Source organism: Scyliorhinus torazame, chromosome 4, assembly GCF_047496885.1.
Source record: "Scyliorhinus torazame isolate Kashiwa2021f chromosome 4, sScyTor2.1, whole genome shotgun sequence".
Lineage (NCBI taxonomy): Eukaryota > Metazoa > Chordata > Chondrichthyes > Carcharhiniformes > Scyliorhinidae > Scyliorhinus > Scyliorhinus torazame.
Genome location: NC_092710.1, coordinates 49,884,432 through 49,908,941, shown reverse-complemented (window position 1 = coordinate 49,908,941; position 24,510 = coordinate 49,884,432). Strand labels below are relative to the sequence as shown.

Sequence of the window (24,510 nt, the reverse complement as noted above, 5' to 3'; positions counted from 1 at the left end):
TGTTTACTTAGCCCATGCAGAACTGCTACAAATCCAGCATTTCCAGTAATAAATGCAATTTTACAGTTTCAAAGACCAGTGCCCATGAATATTTTAATTTGCACTCGGAAGGCCCGTATGAGATGTCAGGAAAACTGATGTTGAATCAAAATGATTGAAATCTGTTCTAAACTTGCACGCTAGGCTTGCATGCTGGTGCTGTGGCTTCGATGGTTTAAGTGCCTGTCTAGTAAACAGGAGATCCTGAGTTTAAATCTCAGCAGTGCCTTCAATGGAAAATAACAGCTGGAGTGATGCTCAACATTTCATGGTGAATGCAAAAAAAGTTGGCAATGTCCCCGCAATGCGGACCTTAAAGCTTGCTTTCCCTTGTGTGCTGAAGCACTTTTTTCAAACCTTTTAACTCGCATTTTCAACTCATCTTCAATTTTGCTCACCTACACCATCGCATTTCCTCCTCGCTTCAGCCCTGTAGAAGGATCACGCGCATTTGAAACTTTAACTCTGTGTCTGGCACCACGAATATCCTCAGATTTTTTAAGATTTTACCCTCTCACTTTTAGTTTCTCTTGCAGATTTGCAGCATCCGCGGTATTTTCCTTTGAATGCATAAACCTGGAGCAACATTTTAAAAGTATAGCAACGACAACAGAGTGTAACGATTGAATGATTAACTGATTTGCTCTGCCGAAGAGTGACCCTGAGTCGAAGAAATTGCTCAGTTCTCTCTTCCCAGATGCCGCCAGAACCGCTGAGATTTTCCATCTTTTCCCCTTTTTCTTTGAGATTTCACATCCGCAGTAATTTGCTTTTATATTGAACAATTTCTGTTGCTGTACGTTAGCAAGAACAATTCGGGCGGGAGAAATAGCGGTCCATTTTGCATGAAGATTTGGTGCTGACAAATCTATTTCCACCCAAAAACTTTGAGATTTTGACACTTTGCAACTTGACCGGTTAACCTTACTTGCATTCACACTCTGCCACAACAAACGCCAGATGACACCCTTTACTCTCTCTCACAATACAATCTGTGTCTTTGTAGCTTCCCACTTATATTTCACCAAATTAAACGTAATCTTCAAAGCCTTGAAGTGACAGTGCAGGTCCGGGGGTAACAACTGATGTCACATCACAAGTCACTGGTAAGAAGCGAGTAGTTGGTGCAAGCTGAAGAATTTGTGAAAGGAAGTCAAATCTATTTCCACCCAAAAACTTTGAAATTTTGACACTTTGCAACTTGACCGGTTAACCTTACTTGCATTCACACTCTGCCACAACAAACAACAAATGACACCCTTTACTCTCTCTCACAATACAATCTGTGTCTTTGTAGCTTCCCACTTATATTTCACCGAATTAAACGGAATCTTCAAAGCCTTGAAGTGACAGTGCAGGTCCGGGGGTAACAACTGTTGTCACATCACAAGTCACTGGTAAGAAGCGAGTAGTTGGTGCAAGCTGAAGAATTTGTGAAAGGAAGATAAACGGAGGCTGCTGCTGTGCCTGCGAGTAAAATGAGCTGGAGAGGCTGCATCACCAAAGAAGGAAATTCAAAACATCCCTCATGAGACATTGAAGTAACTTCGAGAACCAGCAAAGATTAGGCCTTGGTAGCTCATTCGATAGAGCTTCAGAATTTAAATATGAGGGCCCAGCGTTCAAGTCCCGATCAGGGCTCTTACTTTGGCTCAAGACGTTTGCTTCCCAATGAACAACAAAAAAGATGAATAAAGAATGCAAAATGGGTCAGGAAAAATGGAAGAACGGTGACCATATCGTATTTGCTAAAGTGTAACAGCCATGGAGAATTGTCAAGAAGTTTGCTACATTTTCAGTTCATGCTAAAACTCTCGCCTGGCATTGTCCTGTATTATACCACAATAGATTTCTGGTCATGTTCACTCACTTCCCAGTTCGACCAATCATTTCCTGTTTGTTGACTTATCCCATGCAGAACTGCTGCAAATCCAGCATTTCCAGTAATAAATGCAATTTTACAGTTTCAAAGACCAGTGCCAATGAATATTTTAATTTGCACTCGGAAGGCCCGTATGAGATGTCAGGAAAACTGATGTTGAATCAAAATGATTGAAACCTGTTCTAAACTTGCACGTGAAGTTTGCATGCTGGTGCTGTGGCTTAGATGGTTAAAGCGCCTGTCTAACAATCAGGAGATCTTGAGTTCAAATCTCAACAGTGCCTTCATTGGAAATTAACGGCTGGAGTGATGCTGAACATTTCATGGTGAATGCTGAAAATGTTGGCGCAATCCCTGCAACGCGAACCTTAAAGCTTGCATTCCCATGTGTGCTGAAGCAATTTTTTCAAACCTTTAAACTCACATTTTCCGCTCATCTTCAATTTTGCTCACCTACCCCATCGCATTTCCTCCTCGCTTCAGCCTTGTAGAAGGATATCGCGCATTTGAAACTTTAACTCTGTGTCTGGCACCACATATAACCTCAGAATTTTAAAGATTTTATCCTCTCACTTTTAGTTTCTCTTGCAGATTTGCAGCATCCGCGGTATTTTCCTTTGAATGCATAATAGGATTTACCTCAAGAAAACCTGGAGGAACATTTTAAAAGTATAGCAACGACAACAGAGTGTAACGATTGAATGATTAACTGATTTGCTCTGCCGAAGAGTGACCCTGAGTCGAAAAAATTGCTCAGTTCTCTCTTCCCAGATGCCGCCAGAACCGCTGAGATTTTCCATCTTTTCCCCTTTTTCTTTGAGATTTCACATCCGCAGTAATTTGCTTTAATATTGAACAATTTCTGTTGCTGTACGTTAGCAAGAACAATTCGGGCGGGAGAAATAGCGGTCCGTTTTGCATGAAGATTTGGTGCTGACAAATCTATTTCCACCCAAAAACTTTGAGATTTTGACACTTTGCAACTTGACCGGTTAACCTTACTTGCATTCACACTCTGCCACAACAAACGCCAGATTACACCGTTTACTCTCTCTCACAATACAATCTGTGTCTTTGTAGCTTCCCACTTATATTTCACCGAATTAAACGTAACCTTCAAAGCCTTGAAGTGACAGTGCAGGACCGGGGGGAACAACTGATGTCACATCACAAGTCACTGGTAAGAAGCGAGTAGTTGGTGCAACCTGAAGAATTTGTGAAAGGAAGCCAAACGGAGGCTGCTGCTATGCCTGCGAGTAAAATGAGCTGGAGAGGCTGCATCACCAAAGAAGGAAATTCAAAACATCCCTCATGAGACGTTGAAGTAAATTATGAGAACCAGCAAAGATTGGGCCTTGGTAGCTCATTCGGTAGAGCTTCAGACTTTTATTATGAGGGTCCAGCGTTCAAGTCCCTATCAGGGCTCTTACTTTGGCTCAAGATGTTTGCTTCCCAATGAACAACAAAAAGAAGAATAAAGAATGCAGAACGGGTCAGGGAAATGGAAGAACGGTGACAATATCATCTTTGCTAAAGAGCAACAGCCATGGAGAATTGTCAAGAAGTTTGCATCATTTTCAGTTAATGTTAAAATTCTCTCCTGACATTGTCCTGTATTATACCACAATAGATTTCTGGTCATGTTCACTCACTTCCCAGTTCGACCAATCATTTCCTGTTTGTTTACTAATCCCATGCAGAACTGCTACAAATCCAGCATTTCCAGTAATAAATGCAATTTTACAGTTCCAAAGAATGTTTTAATATGCACTCGTAAGGCCCGTATGAGATGGCAAGAAAACTGATGTTGAATCAAAATGATTGAAATCTGTTCTAAACTTGCCCGCTATGCTTGCATGCTGGTGATGTGGCTTAGATGGTTAAAGCGCCTGCCTAGTAAACAGGAGATTCTGAGTTCAAATCTCAGCAGTGCCTTCAATGGAAATTAACGGCTGGAGTGATGCTGAACATTTCATGGTAAATGCAGAAAATGTTGGCGCGAACCTTAAAGCTCGCTTTTCCTTGTGTGCTGAAGCAATTTGTTCAAACCTTTAAACTCACATTTTCCGCTCATCTTCAATTTTTCTCACCTCCACCATCGCATTTCCTCCTCGCTTCAGCCTTGTAGAAGGATCACGCGCATTTGAAACTTTAACTCTGTATCTGGCACCACGGATAACATCAGAATTTTAAAGATTTTATCCTCTCACTTTTAGTTTCTCTTGCAGATTTGCAGCATCCGCGGTATTTTCCTTTGAATGCATAATAGGATTTCCCTCAAGAAAACCTGGAGGAACATTTTAAAAGTATAGCAACGGCAACAGAGTGTAACGATTGAATGATTAACTGATTTGCTCTGCCGAAGAGTCACCCTGAGTCGAAAAAATTGCTCAGTTCTCTCTTCCCAGATGCCGCCAGAACCGCTGAGATTTTCCATCTTTTCCCCTTTTTCTTTGAGATTTCACATCCGCAGTAATTTGCTTTGGTATTGAACAATTTCTGTTGCTGTACGTCAGCAAGAACAATTCGGGCGGGAGAAATAGCGGTCCGTTTTGCATGAAGATTTGGTGCTGACAAATCTATTCCCACCCAAAAACTTTGAGATTTTACACTTTGCAACTTGACCGGTTAACCAGACTTGCATTCACACTCTGCCACAACAAACGCCAGATGACACCGTTTACTCTCTCTCACAATACAATCTGTGTCTTTGTAGCTTCCCACTTATATTTCACCGAATTAAACGTAATCTTCATAGCCTTGAAGTGACAGTGCAGGACCGGGGGTAACAACTGTTGTCACATCACAAGTCACTGGTGAGAAGCGAGTAGTTGGTGCAAGCTGAAGAATTTGTGAAAGGAAGCCAAACGGAGGCTGCTGCTATGCCTGCGAGTAAAATGAGCTGGAGAGGCTGCATCACCAAAGAAGGAAATTCAAAACATCCCTCATGAGACGTTGAAGTAAATTATGAGAACCAGCAAAGATCAGTCCTTGGTAGCTCATTCGGTAGAGCTTCATACTTTTATTATGAGGGTCCAGCGTTCAAGTCCCTATCAGGGCTCTTACTTTGGCTCAAGATGTTTGCTTCCCAATGAACAACAAAAAAGAAGAATAAAGAATGCAGAACGGGTCAGGGAAAATGGAAGAACGGTGACAATATCATCTTTGCTAAAGAGCAACAGCCATGGAGAATTGTCAAGAAGTTTGCATCATTTTCAGTTAATGTTAAAATTCTCTCCTGACATTGTCCTGTATTATACCACAATAGATTTCTGGTCATGTTCACTCACTTCCCAGTTCGACCAATCATTTCCTGTTTGTTTACTTATCCCATGCAGAACTGCTACAAATCCAGCATTTCCAGTAATAAATGCAATTTTACATTTTCAAAGACTAGTGCCAATGAATATTTTAATTTGCACTCGGAAGGCCCGTATGAGATGTCAGGAAAACTGATGTTGAATCAAAATGATTGAAATCTGTTCTAAACTTGCACGCTAAGCTTGCATGCTGGTGCTGTGGCTTGGATGGTTAAAGCGCCTGTCTAGTAAACAGGACTTCCTGAGTTCAAATCTGAGCAGTGCCTTCAATGGAAATTAACAGCTGGAGTAATGCCTGACATTTTCATGGTAAATGCAGAAAATGTTGGCACAATCCCTGCAACGCGATCCTTAAAGCTCGCTTTTCCTTGTGTGCTGAAGCAATTTTTTCAAACCTTTAAACTCACATTTTCCGCTCATCTTCAATTTTGCTCACCTACACCATCGCATTTCCTCCTCGCTTCAGCCTTGTAGAAGGATCACGCGCATTTGAAACTTTAACTCTGTATCTGACACCACGGATAACCTCAGAATTTTAAAGATTTTATCCTCTCACTTTTAATTTCTCTTGCAGATTTGCAGCATCCGCGGTATTTTCCTTTGAATGCATAATAGGATTTCCCTCAAGAAAACCTGGAGGAACATTTTAAAAGCATAGCAACGACAACAGAGTGTAACGATTGAATGATGAACTGATTTGCTCTGCCGAAGAGTCACCCTGAGTCGAAAAAATTGCTCAGTTCTCTCTTCCCAGATGCCGCCAGAACCGCTGAGATTTTCCATCTTTTCCCCTTTTTCTTTGAGATTTCACATCCGCAGCAATTTGCTTTTATATTGAATAATTTCTGTTGCTGTACGTTAGCAAGAACAATTCGGGCGGGGGGAATAGCGGTCCGTTTTGCATGAAGATTTGGTGCTGACAAATCTATTTCCACCCAAAAACTTTGAGATTTTGACACTTTGCAACTTGACCGGTTAACCTTACTTGCATTCACACTCTGCCACAACAAACGCCAGATGACACCGTTTACTCTCTCTCACAATACAATCTGTGTCTTTGTAGCTTCCCACTTATATTTCACCGAATTAAACGTAACCTTCAAAGCCTTGAAGTGACAGAGCAGGTCCGGGGGTAACAACTGATGTCACATCACAAGTCACTGGTGAGAAGCGAGTAGTTGGTGCAAGCTGAAGAATTTGTGAAAGGAAGCCAAACGGCGGCTGCTGCTATGCCTGCGAGTAAAATGAGCTGGAGAGGCTGCATCACCAAAGAAGGAAATTCAAAACATCCCTCATGAGACGTTGAAGTAAATTATGAGAACCAGCAAAGATTGGGCCTTGGTAGCTCATTCGGTAGAGCTTCAGACTTTTAATATGAGGGTCCAGCGTTCAAGGCCCTATCAGGGCTCTTACTTTGGCTCAAGACGTTTGCTTCCCAATGAACAACAAAAAAGAAGAATAAAGAATGCAGAACGGGTCAGGGAAAACGGAAGAACGGTGACAATATCATCTTTGCTGAAGTGCAACAGCCATGGAGAATTGTCTAGAAGTTTGCTTCATTTTCAGTTCATGTTAAAATTCTCTCCTGACATTGTCCTGTATTATACCACAATAGATTTCTGGTCATGTTCACTCACTTCCCAGTTCGACCAATCATTTCCTGTTTGTTTACTTATCCCATGCAGAACTGCTACAAATCCAGCATTTCCAGTAATAAATGCAAGTTTACAGTTTCAAAGACTAGTGCCAATGAATATTTTAATTTGCACTCGAAAGGCCCGTATGAGATGGCAAGAAAACTGACGTTGAATCAAAATGATTGAAATCTGTTCTAAACTTGCACTCTAAACTCGCATGCTGGTGCTGTGGCTTAGATGGTTAAAGGGCCTGTCTAGTAAACAGGAGATCCTGAGTTCAAATCTCAGCAGTGCCTTCAATGGAAATTAACGGCTGGAGTGATGCTGAACATTTCATGGTAAATGCAGAAAATGTTGGCACAATCCCTGCAACGCGAACCATAAAGCTCGCTTTTCCTTGTGTGCTGAAGCATTTTTTTCAAACCTTTAAACTCACATTTTCCGCTCATCTTCAATTTTGCTCACCTACCCCATCGCATTTCCTCCTCGCTTCAGCCGTGTAGATGGATATCGCGCATTTGAAATTTTAACTCTGTGTCTGGCACCACGGATAGCCTCAGAATTTTAAAGATTTTTACTCTCACTTTTAGTTTCTCTTGCAGATTTGCAGCATCCGCGGTATTTTCCTTTGAATGCATAATAGGATTTCCCTCAAGAAAACCTGGAGGAACATTTTAAAAGTATAGCAACGACAACAGAGTGTAACGATTGAATGATTAACTGATTTGCTCTGCCGAAGAGTGACCCTGAGTCGAAAAAATTGCTCAGTTCTCTCTTCACAGATGCTGCCAGAACCGCTGAGATTTTCCATCTTTTCCCCTTTTTCTTTGAGCTTTCACATCCGCAGTAATTTGCTTTAATATTGAACAATTTCTGTTGCTGTACGTTAGCAATTCGGGCGGGAGAAATAGCGGTTCGTTTTGCATGAAGATTTGGTGCTGACAAATCTATTTCCACCCAAAAACTTTGAGATTTTGACACTTTGCAACTTGACCGGTTAACCTTACTTGCATTCACACTCTGCCACAACAAACGCCAGATGACACCGTTTACTTTCTCTCACAATACAATCTGTATCTTTGTAGCTTCCCACTTATATTTCACCGAATTAAACGTAATCTTCAAAGCCTTGAAGTAACAGTGCAGGACCGGGGGTAACAACTGATGTCACATCACAAGTCACTGGTGAGAAGCGAGTAGTTGGTGCAAGCTGAAGAATTTGTGAAAGGAAGCCAAACGGAGGCTGCTGCTATGCCTGCGAGTAAAATGAGCTGGAGAGGCTGCATCACCAAAGAAGGAAATTCAAAACATCCCTCATGAGACGTTGAAGTAAATTATGAGAACCAGCAAAGATTGGGCCTTGGTAGCTCATTCGGTAGAGCTTCAGAATTTTATTATGAGGGTCCAGCGTTCAAGTCCCTATCAGGGCTCTTACTTTGGCTCAAGACGTTTGCTTCCCAATGAACAACAAAATTAAGAATAAAGAATGCAGAACGGGTCAGGGAAATGGAAGAACGGTGACAAGATCATCTTTGCTAAAGAGCAACAGCCATGGAGAATTGTCAAGAAGTTTGCATCATTTTCAGTTAATGTTAAAATTCTCTCCTGACATTGTCCTGTATTATACCACAATAGATTTCTGGTCATGTTCACTCACTTCCCAGTTCGACCAATCATTTCCTGTTTGTTTACTAATCCCATGCAGAACTGCTACAAATCCAGCATTTCCAGTCATAAATGCAATTTTACAGTTCCAAAGAATTTTTTAATATGCACTCGGAAGGCCCGTATGAGATGGCAAGAAAACTGATGTTGAATCAAAATGATTGAAATCTGTTCTAAACTTGCATGCTAAGCTTGCATGGTGGTGCTGTGGTTAAAGCGCCTGTCTAGTAAACAGGAGATTCTGAGTTCAAATCTCAGCAGTGCCTTCAATGGAAATTAACGGCTGGAGTGATGCTGAACATTTCATGGTAAATGCAGAAAATGTTGGCACAATCCCTGCAACGCGAACCTTAAAGCTTGCATTCCCATGTGTGCTAAAGCAATTTTTTCAAACCTTTAAACTCACATTTTCCGCTCATCTTCAATTTTGCTCACCTACACCATCGCATTTCCTCCTCGCTTCAGCCTTGTAGAAGGATATCGCGCATTTGTAACTTTAACTCTGTGTCTGGCACCACGGATAACCTCAGAATTTTAAAGATTTTATCATCTCACTTTTAGTTTGTCTGGCAGATTTGCAGCATCCGCGGTATTTTCCTTTGAGTCCAGAATAGGATTTACCTCAAGAAAACCTGGAGGAACATTTTAAATGTATAGCAACGACAACACAGTGTAACGATTGAATGACTAACTGATTTGCTCTGCCTAAGAGTGACCCTGACTTCCAAAAATTACTCAGTTCTCTCTTCCCAGATGCCGCCAGAACCGCTGAGATTTTCCATCTTTTCCCCTTTTTCTTTGAGATTTCACATCCGCAGTAATTTGCTTTTATACTGAACAATTTCTGTTGCTGTACGTGAGCAAGAACAATTCGGGCGGGAGAAATAGCGGTCCGTTTTGCATGAAGATTTGCTGCTGACAAACCTATTTCCACCCAAAAACTTTGAGATTTTGACACTTTGCAACTTGACTGGTTAACCTTACTTGCATTCACACTCTGCCACAACAAACACTAGAAGACACCCTTTACTCTCTCTCACAATACAATCTTTGTGTCTTTGTAGCTTCCCACTTATATTTCATCGAATTAGACGTAATCTTCAAAGCCTTGAAGTGACAGTGCAGGTCCGGGGGTAACAACTGAGGTCACATCACAAGTCACTGGTAAAAAGCGAGTAGTTGGTGCAAGCTGAAGAATTTGTGAAAGGAAGCCAAACGGAGGCTGCTGCCATGCCTGTGATTAAAATGAGCTGGAGAGGCTGCATCACCAAAGAAGGAAATTCAAAACATCCCTCTTGAGACTTTGAAGTAACTTATGAGAACAAGCAAAGATTAGGCCTTTGTAGCTCATTAGGTAGAGCTTCAGACTTTTAATCTGAGGCGCCAGTGTTCATGTCCCTATCAGGGCTCTTACTTTGGCTCAAGGCGTTTGCTTACCAATGAACAACAAAAAAGATGAATAAAGAATTCAGACCGGGTCAGGAAAAATGGAAGAACGGTGACAATATCATCTTTGCTAAAGTGCAACAGCCATGGAGAATTGTCAAGAAGTTTGCTTCATTTTAATTCATGTTAAAACTCTCTCCTGACATTGTCCTGTATTAAACCACAATAGAATTCTGGTCATGTTCACTCACTTCCCAGTTCGACCAATCATTTCCTGTTTGTTTACTTATCCCATGCAGAACTGCTACAAATCCAGCATTTCCAGTAATAAGTGCAATTTTACAGATTCAAAGACCAGTGCCAATTAATATTTTAATTTGCACTGGCAAGGCCCGTATGAGATGTCTGGAAAACTGATGTTGAATCAAAATGATTGAAATCTGTTCTAAACTTGCACGCTAAGCTTGCATGCTGGTGCTATTGCTTAGATGGTTAAAGCGCCTGTCTAGTAAACAGGAGATCCTGAGTTCAAATCTCTGCAGTGCCTTCAATGGAAATTAACAGTTGGAGTGATGCTGAACATTTCATGGTAAATGCAGAAAATGTTACCACAATCCCTGCAACGCGAACCTTAAAGCTCGCTTTTGCTTGTGTGCTGAAGCAATTTTTTCAAACCTTTAAACTGACATTTTCCGCTCATCTTCAATTTTGCTCACCTACACCATCGCATTTCCTCCTCGCTTCAGCCTTGTAGAAGGATATCGCGCATTTGAAACTTTAACTCTGTATCTGGCGCCACGGATAACCTCAGAATTTTAAAGATTTTATCCTCTCACTTTTAATTTCTCTTGCAGATTTGCAGCATCCGCGGTATTTTCCTTTGAATGCATAATAGGATTTCCCTCAAGAAAGCCTGGAGGAACATTTTAAAAGTATAGCAACGACAACAGAGTGTAACGATTGAATGATGAACTGATTTGCTCTGCCGAAGAGTCACCCTGAGTCGAAAAAATTGCTCAGTTCACTCTTCCCAGATGCCGCCAGAACCGCTGAGATTTTCCATCTTTTCCCCTTTTTCTTTGAGATTTCACATCCGCAGCAATTTGCTTTTATATTGAACAATTTCTGTTGCTGTACGTTAGCAAGAACAATTCGGGCGGGAGAAATAGCGGTCCGTTTTGCATGAAGATTTGGTGCTGACAAATCTATTCCCACCCAAAAACTTTGAGATTTTACACTTTGCAACTTGACCGGTTAACCTTACTTGCATTCACACTCTGCCACAACAAACACCAGATGACACCCTTTACTCTCTCTCACAATACAATCTGCGTCTTTGTAGCTTCCCACTTATATTTCACCGAATTAAACGTAATCTTCAAAGCCTTGAAGTGACAGTGCAGGTCCGGGGGTAACAACTGTTGTCACATCACAAGTCACTGGTGAGAAGCGAGTAGTTGGTGCAAGCTGAAGAATTTGTGACAGGAAGCCAAACGGAGGCTGCTGCTATGCCTGCGAGTAAAATGAGCTGGAGAGGCTGCATCACCAAAGAAGGAAATTCAAAACATCCCTCATGAGACGTTGAAGTAAATTATGAGAACCAGCAAAGATTGGGCCTTGGTAGCTCATTCGGTAGAGCTTCATACTTTTATTATGAGGGTCCAGCGTTTAAGTCCCTATCAGGGCTCTTACTTTGGCTCAAGACGTTTGCTTCCCAATGAACAACAAAAAAGAAGAATAAAGAATGCAGAACGGGTCAGGGAAAATGGAAGAACGGTGACAATATCATCTTTGCTAAAGTGTAACAGCCATGGAGAATTGTCTAGAAGTTTGCTTCATTTTCAGTTCATGTTAAAATTCTCTCCTGACATTGTCCTGTATTATACCACAATAGATTTCTGGTCATGTTCACTCACTTCCCAGTTCGACCAATCATTTCCTGTTTGTTTACTAATCCCATGCAGAACTGCTACAAATCCAGCTTTTCCAGTAATTAATGCAATTTTACAGTTCCAAAGAATTTTTTAATATGCACGCGGAAGGCCCGTATGAGATGGCAAGAAAACTGATGTTGAATCAAAATGATTGAAATCTGTTCTAAACTTGCACCCGAATTTAGCATGCTGGTGCTGTGGCTTAGATGGTTAAAGTGCCTGTCTAGTAAACAGGAGATTGTGAGTTCAAATCTCAGCAGTGCCTTCAATGGAAATTAACAGCTGGAGTGATGCTCAACATTTCATTGTGAATGCAGAAAATGTTGACACAACCCCTGCAATGCGAACCTTAAAGCTTGCTTTCCCTTGTGTGCAGAAGCAATTTTTTCAAACCTTTAAACTCACATTTTCCGCTCATCTTCAATTTTGCTCACCTACACCATCGCATTTCCTCCTCGCTTCAGCCTTGTAGAAGGATATCGCGCATTTGAAACTTTAACTCTGTGTCTGGCACCACATATAACTTCAGAATTTTAAAGATTTTATCCTCTCACTTTTAGTTTCTCTTGCAGATTTGCAGCATCCGCGGTATTTTCCTTTGAATGCATAATAGGATTTACCTCAAGAAAACCTGGAGGAACATTTTAATAGTATAGCAACGACAACAGAGTGTAACGATTGAATGATTAACTGATTTGCTCTGCCGAAGAGTGACCCTGAGTCGAAAAAATTGCTCAGTTCTCTCTTCCCAGATGCCGCCAGAACCGCTGAGATTTTCCATCTTTTCCCCTTTTTCTTTGAGATTTCACATCCGCAGTAATTTGCTTTAATATTGAACAATTTCTGTTGCTGTACGTTAGCAAGAACAATTCGGGCGGGAGAAATAGCGGTCCGTTTTGCATGAAGATTTGGTGCTGACAAATCTATTTCCACCCAAAAACTTTGAGATTTTGTCACTTTGCAACTTGACTGGTTAACCTTACTTGCATTCACACTCCGCCACAACAAACGCCAGATGACACCGTTTACTCTCTCTTACAATACAATCTGTGTCTTTGTAGCTTCCCACTTATATTTCACCGAATTAAACGTAATCTTCAAAGCCTTGAAGTGACAGTGCAGGACCGGGGGTAACAACTGATGTCACATCACAAGTCACTGGTAAGAAGCGATAAGTTGGTGCAAGCTGAAGAATTTGTGAAAACAAGCCAAACGGAGGCTGCTGCTAAGCCTGCGAGTAAAATGAGCTGGAGAGGCTGCATCACCAAAGAAGGAAATTCAAAACTTCCCTCATGCGACGTTGAAGTAAATTATCAGAACCAGCAAAGATTCGGCCGTGGTAGCTCATTCGGTAGAGCTTCAGACTTTTAATATGAGGGTCCAGCGTTCAAGGCCCTATCAGGGCTCTTACTTTGGCTCAAGGCGTTTGCTTCCCAATGAACAACAAAAAAGATGAATAAAGAATGCAGAATGGGTCAGGGAAAATGGAAGAACGGTGACAATATCATCTTTGCTAAAGAGCAACAGCCATGGAGAATTGTCAAGAAGTTTGCATCATTTTCACTTCATGTTAAAATTCTCTCCTGACATTGTCCTGTATTATACCACAATACATTTCTGGTCATGTTCACTCACTTCCCAGTTCGACCAATCATTTCCTGTTTGTTTACTAATCCCATGCAGAACTGCTACAAATCCAGCATTTCCAGTAATAAGTGCAATTTTACAGTTTCAAAGACCAGTGCCAATGAATATTTTAATTTGCACTCGCAAGGACCGTATGAGAAGACAGGATAACTGATGTTGCATCAAAATGACTGAAATATGTTCTAAACTTGCACGCTAAGCGTGCATGCTGCTGCTGTGGCTTAGATGGTTAGAGTGCCTGTCTAGTAAACAGGAAATCCTGAGTACAAATCTCAGCAGTGCCTTCAATGGAAATTAACGGCTGGAGTGATGCTGAACATTTCATGGTAAATGCAGAAAATGTTGGCACAATCCCTGCAACGCGAACCTTAAAGCTAGCATTCCCTTGTGTTCTAAAGCAATTTTTTCAAACCTTTAAACTCACATTTTCCCTCATCTTCAATTTTGCTCACCTACACCATCGCATTTCCTCCTCACTTCAGCCTTGTAGAAGGATATCGCGCATTTGAAACTTTAACTCTGTATCTGGCACCACGGATAACCTCAGAATTTTAAAGATTTTATCCTCTCACTTTTAGTTTCTCTGGCAGATTTGCAGCATCCGCGGTATTTTCCTTTGAGTCCAGAATAGGATTTACCTCAAGAAAACCTGGAGGAACATTTTAAAAGTATAGCAACGACAACAGAGTGTAACGATTGAATGATTAACTGATTTGCTCTGCCTAAGAGTGACCCTGACTTCAAAGAATTGCTCAGTTCTCTCTTCCCAGATGCCGCCAGAACCGCTGAGATTTTCCATCTTTTCCCCTTTTTCTTTGAGATTTCACATCCGCAGTAATTTGCTCTAATATTGAACAATTTCTGTTGCTGTACGTTAGCAAGAACAATTCGGGCGGGAGAAATAGCGGTCCGTTTTGCATGAAGATTTGGTGCTGACAAATCTATTTCCACCCAAAAACTTTGAGATTTTGACACTTTGCAACTTGACCGGTTAACTTTACTTGCATTCACACTCTGCCACAACAAACACCAGATGACACCCTTTACTCTCTCTCACAATACAATCTGTGTCTTTGTAGCTTTCCACTTATATTTCACCGAATTAAACGTAATCTTCAAAGCCTTGAAGTGACAGTGCAGGTCCGGGGGTAACAACTGATGTCACATCACAAGTCACTGGTAAGAAGCGAGTAGTTGGTGCAAGCTGAAGAATTTGTGAAAGGAAGCCAAACGGAGGCTGCTGCAATGCCTGCGAGTAAAATGAGCTGGAGAGGCTGCATCACCAAAGAAGGAAATTCAAAACATCCCTCATGAGACGTTGAAGTAAATTATGAGAACCAGCAAAGATTAGTCCTTGGTAACTCATTCGGTAGAGCTTCAGACTTTTAACATGAGGGTCCAGCGTTCAAGTCCCTATCAGGGCTCTTACTTTGGCTCAAGACGTTTGCTTCCCAATGAACAACAAAAAAGAAGAAGAAAGAATGCAGAACGGGTCAGGGAAAATGGAAGAACGGTGACAATATCATCTTTGCTAAAGTGCAACAGCCATGGAGAATTGTCTAGAAGTTTGCTTCATTTTCAGTTCATGTTAAAACTCTCTCCTGACATTGTCCTGTATTATACCACAATAGATTTCTGGTCATGTTCACTCACTTCCCAGTTCGACCAATCATTTCCTGTTTGTTTACTTATCCCATGCAGAACTGCTACAAATCCAGCATTTCCAGTAATAAATGCAATTTTACAGTTTCAAAGACCAGTGCCAATGAATATTTTAATTTGCACTCGGAAGGCCCGTATGAGATGTCAGGAAAACTGATGTTGAATCAAAATGATTGAAATCTGTTCTAAACTTGCACGCTAAGCTTGCATGCTGGTGCTGTCGCTTAGATGGTTAAAGCGCCTGTCTAGTAAACAGGAGATCCTGAGTTCAAATCTCAGCAGTGCCTTCAATGGAAATTAACAGTTGGAGTAATGCATGACATTTCATGGTAAATGCAGAAAATGTTGGCACAATCCCTGCAACGCCACCCTCAAAGCTTGTTTTCCCTTGTGTGCTGAAGCAATTTTTTCAAACCTTTAAACTCACATTTTCCGCTCATCTTCAATTTTGCTCACCTACACCATCGCATTCCCTACTCGCTTCAGCCTTGTAGAAGGATATCGCGCATTTGAAACTTTAACTCTGTGTCTGGCACCACGGATAACCTCAGAATTTTAAAGATTTTATCCTCTCACTTTTAGTTTCTCTTGCAGATTTGCAGCATCCACGGTATTTTCCTTTGAATGCATGACAGGATTTACCTCAAGAAAACCTGGAGGAACATTTTAAAAGTATAGCAACGACAACAGAGTGTAACGATTGAAAGATTAACTGATTTGCTCTGCCGCAGAGTCACCCTGAGTCGGAAAAATTGCTCAGTTCTCTCTTCCCAGATGCCGCCAGAACCGCTGAGAATTTCCATCTTTTCCCCTTTTTCTTTGAGATTTCACATCCGCAGTAATTTGCTTTTATATTGAACAATTTCTGTTGCTGTACGTTAGCAAGAACAATTCGGGCGGGAGAAATAGCGGTCCGTTTTGCATGAAGATTTGGTGCTGACAAATCTATTCCCACCCAAAAACTTTGAGATTTTGACACTTTGCAACTTGACCGGTTAACCTTACTTGCATTCACACTCTGCCACAACAAACACCAGATGACACCCTTTACTCTCTCTCACAATACAATCTGTGTCTTTGTAGCTTCCCACTTATATTTCACCGAATTAAACGTAATCTTCAAAGCCTTGAAGTGACAGTGCAGGACCGGGGGTAACAACTGTTGTCACATCACAAGTCACTGGTAAGAAGCGAGTAGTTGGTGCAAGCTGAAGAATTTGTGAAAGGAAGCCAAACGAAGGCTGCTGCTCTGCCTGCGAGTAAAATGAGCTGGAGAGGCTGCATCACCAAAGAAGGAAATTCAAAACATCCCTCATGAGACGTTGAAGTAAATTATGAGAACCAGCAAAGATTGGGCCTTGGTAGCTCATTCGGTAGAGCTTCAGACTTTTAATATGAGGGTCCAGCGTTCAAGTCCCTATCAGGGCTCTTACTTTGGCTCAAGACGTTTGCTTCCCAATGAACAACAAAAAAGAAGAAGAAAGAATGCAGAACGGGTCAGGGAAAATGGAAGAACGGTGACAATATCATCTTTGCTAAAGAGCAACAGCCATGGAGAATTGTCAAGAAGTTTGCATCATTTTCAGTTAATGTTAAAATTCTCTCCTGACATTGTCCTGTATTATACCACAATAGATTTCTGGTCATGTTCACTCACTTCCCAGTTCGACCAATCATTTCCTGTTTGTTTACTTATCCCATGCAGAACTGCTACAAATCCAGCATTTTCAGTAATAAATGCAATTTTACAGTTTCAAAGACCAGTGCTACTGAATATTTTAATTTGCACTCGGAAGGCCCGTATGAGATGGCAAGAAAACTGATGTTGAATCAAAATGATTGAAATCTGTTCTAAACTTGCACACTAAGCTTGCATGGTGGTGCTGTGGCTTAGATGGTTAAAGCGCCTGTCTAGTAAATAGGAGATCCTGAGTTCAAATCTCAGCAGTGCCTTCAATGGAAATTAACACCTGGAGTGATGCTCAACATTTCATTGTGAATGCAGAAAATGTTGGCACAATCCCTGCAATGCAAACCTTAAAGCTTGCTTTCCCTTGTGTGCAGAAGCAATTTTTTCAAACCTTTAAACTCACATTTTCCGCTCATCTTCAATTTTGCTCACCTACACCATCGCATTTCCTCCTCGCTTCAGCCTTGTAGAAGGATATCGCGCATTTGAAACTTTAACTCTGTGTCTGGCACCACATATAACTTCAGAATTTTAAAGATTTTATCCTCTCACTTTTAGTTTCTCTTGCAGATTTGCAGCATCCGCGGTATTTTCCTTTGAATGCATAATAGGATTTACCTCAAGAAAACCTGGAGGAACATTTTAATAGTATAGCAACGACAACAGAGTGTAACGATTGAATGATTAACTGATTTGCTCTGCCGAAGAGTGACCCTGAGTCGAAAAAATTGCTCAGTTCTCTCTTCCCAGATGCCGCCAGAACCGCTGAGATTTTCCATCTTTTCCCCTTTTTCTTTGAGATTTCACATCCGCAGTAATTTGCTTTAATATTGAACAATTTCTGTTGCTGTACGTTAGCAAGAACAATTCGGGCGGGAGAAATAGCGGTCCGTTTTGCATGAAGATTTGGTGCTGACAAATCTATTTCCACCCAAAAACTTTGAGATTTTGTCACTTTGCAACTTGACTGGTTAACCTTACTTGCATTCACACTCCGCCACAACAAACGCCAGATGACACCGTTTACTCTCTCTCACAATACAATCTGTGTCTTTGTAGCTTTCCACTTATATTTCACCGAATTAAACGTAATCTTCAAAGCCTTGAAGTGACAGTGCAGGTCCGGGGGTAACAACTGATGTCACATCACAAGTCACTGGTAAGAAGCGAGTAGTTGGTGCAAGCTGAAGAATTTGTGAAAGGAAGCCAAACGGAGGCTGCTGCAATGCCTGCGAGTAAAATGAGCTGGAGAGGCTGCATCACCAAAGAAGGAAATTCAAAACATCCCTCATGAGACGTTGAAGTAAATTATGAGAACCAGCAAAGATTAGGCCTTGGTAGCTCATTCGGTAGAGCTTCAGACTTTTAATATGAGGGTCCAGCGTTCAAGTCCCTATCAGGGCTCTTACTTTGGCTCAAGATGTTTGCTTCCCAATGAACAACAAAAAAGACAAAGAAAATGTGGTGTTGGGTGCTCTGGTGCACAGATGAGCCAACACAGTTGTATGTGGTACAACTCTATTTTATTTTAACTCTTATAATACAGTTCGTTCTGGATACTCTGCACGTGCTGTCTCCCTGAGTGTGTTTGGTAACAGATGTGTCCTGGTTCTCCTCTGCAGCTAATACTGACCACCGGGGGTCGTGTCTGTGCTTTTATACCTTTCTGTCATTGGTTGTGGTGTTGTGTGTTCTGATTTGTCTGTTGGTGTGTCTATCATGATGTGTGTGTTTGAATATCATGACATCCCCCCTTTTTACAAAGATATGTGCCTACGTGGTTATAAATATAATTGTGTCGTGAATGCATCTAAGAGTGTGTGTGTGTGTTGTGTACAGCGTGTGTATATGACGTAACTATTTACATGGGGCGATGTCGGGTGCGTCACACTAACAAGGTTGTACCATAACAAAACTTGGATACGAGAGAAAAAAAAAACGTGAACATTGGTCTGGTCAGACGATATCTGGAACAATAAACAACAACAGGTTATAATACAGAAGTGTTTGACTTTTTGAACGTATGAACAGCGTTATAAGTCCAGTCTAATGGGTGACCGCCTCAAGAATGGGCTGGTCCTCAAGCCGGTTCAGCTGTGGAGATTTGGGGTCACACTGGTTCACCTTGGACTGTTGGCAGGTGATGCTGTTGCCGAAGTCTCTACTTTACCATTTGTTGTACTTCGTGCAGTGCTTGGTTTTTTCATTCGTGCAAATATAACATTCAACATCTTTGTTAGTGGTGCTTTGGCTGTGGTTTGGTTCTGGTGGCGATGGAAGGGGCATGATCCGTGGCATCTCCACGAAGTCATCCTTGGGAACCAGTGGAGGATCCGGCGTGTGCGTACGGTTCAGTTGCGAGCGTGGAAGGCGGCGCAAAGCTCGCTGATTGCGCCTACGCACCAATCCATCCGCCCTGCATGCCAGGAACAAGGTGGAGTCTTTTTTCTTTTTATGTTTGTGGTGGACGGCATCTTGTAGCCGATGGGTCGTTGCCATCGAAGTAGCACCATCACTAATGTCATGCAAGGCGATGACTGTGCCAGATGTGGAAGTTGGCCGAGACCGTGCACGCTGGTTCCGGCCACCTGCTGTGCCGGAAGGGCGACTCCGCAGAGAAACGTCGAAGCATGTCGCCTTGGAGAGAGAATTGTTGCTCGCATCAACGTCTGGCGATGGCGCGAATTGGTGTGTCCATCTTGGACCGCCGGTGCTGGTTGCCACTGCCGACCCAGTGGGACTGCCACGTGATCCATTCCCTGTCGCCGTGGCATCCGCCGTCACCCTGAGCGTGCCATCACCGAGGCCGCGACACCGCCCGTCCGGAGCAAGGTCTGGCGTGCGCAAATCAGAGTCGGCGCTTGGCTGCTCCCCATCTGGAGTCCGGTCTGCCTTCCGTCGATGCCCCCCGTCCGGAGTCCCAACAGGTTCACTGGAGGCAGCCGAGATTCCCTGAAGCTGCACTTCTGGAGTCGGAACATGCAGGAATGCACCAACCAGTGGAGAGGCTCGAGCCATCGAGGGTGGAAGCGGTGCGCCGCCACCGCAGTCGTCAGTGGTCCCACCGTGATCGTCGAGTGCCTCGGTACGCACTAGGCGAGGTCTGTCACCTTGCACCTTTTGCATGGGAAGTGGGATGCTGTCGTCACTCGTCTCACATCCCGTGGATAGATCCTCATTAGCAGCTTGCTGTTCACTAGGGTTGGATAAATTGTCAGAGTTTTCATCTGGTGGTGCACACCATGTCGGTGGACTGTCATTGTCTTGCCGTTGTCCTTCATTTGGGCTTTTCTTCTTTGGAATTTTAAATCTTCCCCCAGACATTGCAGAACCTTGTTTATTACCCCCAAATTCTCCCATATGTATGGTCTCGAATATAGGATCCAATGTTTCTATCGACATTGTACTATTTTCCAAAGAACATTCCGTTTCACTTTTCTTCTCAGGTACCTCATATGTATCTTTGTCTAATGTACATGCCTTCATGGTCTCTGGGTCTGATTTTGCTGGGACTGGCATGGTCACAGTCTCTCTTTTACTGTTCTCAATTGCCCACATTATACTCCCCATACATAACTGCTTAATCACTGGGGTTAGTGTGGTACAATGGATAATCGGGTCGACCTTATCTGCATCTTCACCATTAGTGGAAAGCACACTTGGTTCACTTGAAACTGCTGTGGGTTTTAAATTCGTTATCTGGCTACTCGATGTCGGTGTCCTCAGGATTCTTGCTCCAATGTTCTGCTCATTTATCAGTGGAGTGTGTATAGGTTCAATGCAATTAATGTTCCCCTCAAGGTTTGAAGAGTCATTACTGACTAACTGCTGGTCTCCGAAGTTGGGATTTTGCGGCGTTGTGTTGAAGGGAGACATTTGTCCCTGCTGTAGATATGATTCAGGTTGTGTTATTTCCATTACCTGAGGATCAATGTCTTGTCCATTTTTTCGATCCGTACTAAAACACTGGCAATTCTCAGTCTGCTCCTTGCAAGTTAAACATTCAATAAATTTCTTTAGCAAATCCTCAGCATCCTTCTGTGGCCGTGCAGCATTATTAATCTCTGTTCGGCTATAATGATCCTGAAGGTCAGCGCATAAACCTTTTTTCTTCGGGCTTGGACGAGGCGATTCCTTTGGCTTGTCTTCAGTTGGGCTTGAACAGTCATCAGCGCTGTGCCCTTCATTGTAGCATGAGAGACCTTCATGGTCATGCTGCTGTGTAGTGGAGCATGGTAGGCTGTTATAGCCTTCTTGCTGTTCACGTGAGCATGGCAGACTTGCATCATCTACCGCTGGTTGGTCAGGAGAGGTTGCTAGACCCTCATGGTCTTGTTCCTGCAAGGACTGCACATTGGAGTCTTGCGTTGCTTCTATCGTGGAGGCTGTCCACGAGCTCTCTGTGGAGGCTTGTGACACTGGAGTCACTTCTTGTTCGTGCAAGGACTGCGCTCTGGAGTCTTGCGTTGCTTCTATCGTGGAGGCTGTCCACGAGCTCTCTGTGGAGGCTTGTGACACTGGAGTCACTTCTTGTTCGTGCAAGGACTGCGCTCTGGAGTCTTGCATTGCTTCTATCGTGGAGGCTGTCCACGAGCTCTCTGTGGAGGCTTGTGACACTGGAGTCACTTCTTGTCCGTGCAAGGACTGCACTCTGGAGTCTTGCATTTCTGCAATTGTGGAGTCTGTCCACGAGCTTGCTGTGGAGGCTTGTGACACTGGAGTCACTTCTGGTTCATGCGAGGACTGCGCTCTGGAGTCTTGCATGTCTTCTTTCATAGAGTCGGGAACGTTGAGCGGGACGTGGACCACGCTCTGTGTGGCAGCAGGGCGCTCTCCGTGTGCTTGCACCGCTCCCTGTCTGTTAATGTCAGGCTGCAGCATCATCCGGTACTGATAAGTTGGAACGTCATATCTGCTGGATTGAAGATCCTCAAATCCGAAAAATGAATCCGCATCTGCGTCGGATTCAATGTGGGGGCCGCCAATGTGCAACACGAAAGGTTCGTCCGAGTCATAGTCGTATAGGACCACGGAGCTATCATTGGGCTCGCGAGGTCCGGAAACACTGTAAAGATCGTCATCGAAGTATTCGAGGTCGGAATCATCGGCTTGTGCGTAGGTAACTGCTTGTCGGAGGGTTCTTCGGAGGTCAAATTCATCTCCTGGGTCAATTTGCGGCACTGTGCTGTCATTCCAGGTGAGGGAAGGTTGTTTTACAGCTTTAACAGATTTTTGTTTTTTTGATTTGGGACGTTTCCCTTTTAAATTGGATTTGGGACGTTTCCCCTTTAAATTGGTGCAGTCTGGGGCCTCTAACATCCTGACGCTCGGTATGTAGCACGTAGGAAGCGACTGCGCATGCTCAGATCGCTGTTCCTTTACCGATGGCCGTTTTCTTGACTGCGCATGCGCAGCATCTCGCGCATGCGCAAACGATACTTCCGGTTCTGCGCACTGCTCGCGCAACTGTGCTAGCGTGATACCTTTAGCAAGATGGCCGCCGACCTCGACCCAGCCCTCTCTCAGGCCCGGGATTTCGGCCTCTGGGAATTCGGGCTCCGGGATCCCAGCCACGAGGTGAGTACTGCAGCTTTTCTTACCTTTATTTGCCGATTGGATTGCGTTTTCTTCACAGTACTTGGAGAATTTGTCCAGGACTGCCTGGTAATCGTACCTTTGCTGCCTCCTGAAGAACCTGAACCTTGTGAATATTTCTCTTGCCCTTGCACCGGCGATGGTGAGGAGAAATTCAATTTTTTCGCTATCATCCAGGTCTTGGAGTTCAGCTGCCACCAGGAACAATTCGAACCATTGCCGGAATCGCCGCCAGTTTTCGCGGAGGTCGCCGTGGCACTGGAGCAGCTGCGGAACCGGGAGCTCTATCATTTTGCCTGGGCACTGCTGGTTGTCTCTGTACACTGAGGTATGCCGGCAGGTATCGATCCACTCCTGTACCATGTGGTGTTGGGTGCTCTGGTGCACAGATGAGCCAACACAGTTGTATGTGGTACAACTCTATTTTATTTTAACTCTTATAATACAGTTCGTTCTGGATACTCTGCACGTGCTGTCTCCCTGAGTGTGTTTGGTAACAGATGTGTCCTGGTTCTCCTCTGCAGCTAATACTGACCACCGGGGGTCGTGTCTGTGCTTTTATATCTTTCTGTCATTGGTTGTGGTGTTGTGTGTTCTGATTTGTCTGTTGGTGTGTCTATCATGATGTGTGTGTTTGAATATCATGACAGAAAGAATGCAGAACGGGTCAAGGAAAATGGAAGAGCGGTGACAATATCATCTTTGCTAAAGAGCAACAGCCATGGAGAATTGTCAAGAAGTTTGCTACATTTTCAGTTCATGTTAAAACTCTCTCCTGACATTGTCCTGTATTAAACCACAATAGATTTCTGGTCATGTTCACTCACTTCCCAGTTCGACCAATCATTTCCTGTTTGTTTACTTATCCCATGCAACACTGCTGCAAATCCAGCATTTCCAGTAATAAATGCAATTTTACAGTTTCAAAGACCAGTGCCAATTAATATTTTAATTTGCACTCGGAAGGCCCGTATGAGATGTCAGGAAAACTGATGTTGAATCAAAATGATTGAAATCTGTTCTAAACTTCCACGCTAAGCTTAAATGCTGGTGCTGTGGCTTAGATGGTTAAAGTGCCTGTCTAATAGACAGGAGGTCCTGAGTTCAACTCTCAGCAGTCCCTTCAATGGAAATTAACAGCTGGAGTAATGCTCAACATTTCATGGTGAATGCAGCAGTTGTTGGCACAATCCCTGCAACGCAAACCTTCAAGCTCGCTTTTACTTGTGTGCTGAAGCACTTTTTTCAAACCTTTAAACTCCCATTTTCCGCTCATCTTCAATTTTGCTCACCTACACCATCGCATTTCCTCCTCGCTTCAGCCTTGTAGAAGGATCACGCGCATTTGAAACTTTAACTCTGTGTCTGGCACCACGGATATCCTCAGATTTGGAAAGATTTTACCCTCTCACTTTTAGTTTCTCTTGCAGATTTGCAGCATCCATGGTATTTTCCTTTGAATGCATAATAGGATTTACCTCAAGAAAACCTGGAGGAACATTTTAAAAGTATAGCAACGACAACAGAGTGGAACGATTGAATGATTAACTGATTTGCTCTGCCTAAGAGTGACCCTGAGTCGAAAAAATTGCTCAGTTCTCTCTTCACAGATGCTGCCAGAACCGCTGAGATTTTCCATATTTTCTCCTTTTTCTTTCAGATTTCACATCCGCAGTAATTTGCTTTTATATTGAACAATTGTTCACCAAAGGAGGAGAAAATGATGCTGGGTAATAGGGGCCAGTGGAAGGGATTGGAAATGAGCCAATCAGAATGTCTTACTAGGTCAGGAGGGGTATAGGATGACCTATGGGAATCGTGTAGGTGAAACTTGATACCATTTGAATTGATTTGCAGAGATCCCTTTGTATCTTTGTTCATTCGCTTTCCGGGGTGTAGTAGACTGGATGTGTCTTATGCCTCTGAGATGAATCAAGCTTGCAAGCCAAATAAAATAACTAATGCTGTACCTGCATATCCATCTCGACTTTTATTGAGGCCAGACTGACGGGTAAAGAAATTTGGGATTTGACAATTAGTGCCGAAACCCGGG

The 24,510-nt window shown here is 43.0% G+C and overlaps 4 non-coding genes across 4 annotated transcripts; all 4 read left to right on the top strand.

Annotated features, from left to right (window-relative positions):
* Positions 1-2,131: 2,131 nt before the first annotated feature.
* trnav-aac (transfer RNA valine (anticodon AAC)) lies at positions 2,132-2,205 on the top strand. The gene has a single exon. It is a non-coding gene; the product is annotated as a tRNA-Val (tRNA).
* A 4,895-nt stretch (positions 2,206-7,100) lies between these two features.
* Positions 7,101-7,174, top strand: trnat-agu (transfer RNA threonine (anticodon AGU)). Its single transcript has one exon. It is a non-coding gene; the product is annotated as a tRNA-Thr (tRNA).
* An 8,211-nt stretch (positions 7,175-15,385) lies between these two features.
* trnat-agu (transfer RNA threonine (anticodon AGU)) lies at positions 15,386-15,459 on the top strand. Its single transcript has one exon. It is a non-coding gene; the product is annotated as a tRNA-Thr (tRNA).
* A 1,592-nt stretch (positions 15,460-17,051) lies between these two features.
* trnat-agu (transfer RNA threonine (anticodon AGU)) lies at positions 17,052-17,125 on the top strand. The gene has a single exon. It is a non-coding gene; the product is annotated as a tRNA-Thr (tRNA).
* The last annotated feature ends 7,385 nt before the right edge of the window (positions 17,126-24,510 follow it).